We start from the raw sequence: 1,437 nt of genomic DNA, 5'->3' as shown, positions 1-1,437 counted from the left end.
GATCTTATAATATTTAAATATTATACTTATCATATAATTTATGCAGTGATATAACTGACCACTTAAATTAATATATTGATTCCTTATTTTTAAAATATTCTCTGGCACCCCGATTCATTTTAGATGCCCTTATTTTCCCAATGACTATATAATTCTTTTGCACCATCGAATAAATACCATTATTGGTGCAGAAACAGTTCATTAAGAAATTTACATACTTGTTAACGAATATAATACTGCAGCTGCAAAACTTCTTCCTTTACCTTTTCAGGTCCAGTTAGTTGGGTTTTCCCTACTTTAAAGTTAGATATGGTTTCTTATACAGTAGAACTTTTAAAACTCAAACCACTATCTGCCACTGCCACCAAAAAAGATAGAAGTACGGACACTGCGGGTTATATACAACATTTTATGAGCATGTATCTTTAAGCGAACTTTCGGAAACTAATAGGCACAAATTATAACACCGTTTTTGAACATATCCATGTAATTATCTGATCTAATCTTCGGTTTGCCAAAATAGCTTCCTCTTTTTTTTAAATATCTTAACATTATTTTAAATTTTGGAAAAATTACAGAGTTTCATACAACAATCTCTTATGAGAAAAGGCTGACATTAAAACTATGCTGTTTCCCATTCTATACGAAATATTTTGTTGATACTACGGCTTAAACGGTTTTAGTATAGAATCAAGCAGTTTATGTAGAATCAAGTTTGTTTTTAAATACTTTCACATTGAAATCTTTATATTTCTGGTGTACAATGTACGTTTCGCAAGGACTACAATTAAAAAAAAAACAAAAAATCAAATATTTTATATAGATTTAAACAAAATTAAAATAAACAGATATTTAATATAACTAGTTTTATATCTTATCCAAAATTAATGGATTTTCTAGAGATTTTATAGTCGGTGAGCTTCCTATTTATATTTGGCAAGTTTTCATATGGATCCGTTCTTTCCTTTTTGCACATACATTTTTACTTGTTTGGTGTACCTAGAGTGAAGTGTTGAAGCGTAAAAAATGTGATCTTCAGATACGCCAAGTTTATCTATAGGATCTTAATTTTTCCCTGTGCAGCCTAGCGAAGTGATGGAGTTGCTGTGTGCAAGTGTGTGTGTGCTAATATTGAGGTAGGCCGCTGTATTGAATGGTCGGGTGAAGGGGGGTAAACGGGGTGAACGGGGTGCCAGGGGTCGGGGTCGGGGTCGCAACTTGCACTCATCATCAACTCAAACTCAATCAGCAGCAGCAACAACAACAACAAGGGCATCGGCAACATCGCGACGCAGTGCATCTGTGTGCGTGCGCGAGTATCTGTGTGTCGCTTTTGACATTTACTTTATGTATTCTTCGCTTGTAATGAGGTAAGTGAGGAATGCGGGGGGAGGTCCTATGTACGCGACTCGTTGCACGCACATTTGCACATATGTG

Source organism: Drosophila subpulchrella, chromosome 2L (assembly GCF_014743375.2).
Source record: "Drosophila subpulchrella strain 33 F10 #4 breed RU33 chromosome 2L, RU_Dsub_v1.1 Primary Assembly, whole genome shotgun sequence".
Classification (NCBI taxonomy): domain Eukaryota; kingdom Metazoa; phylum Arthropoda; class Insecta; order Diptera; family Drosophilidae; genus Drosophila; species Drosophila subpulchrella.
This window is presented reverse-complemented; position numbering follows the sequence as displayed.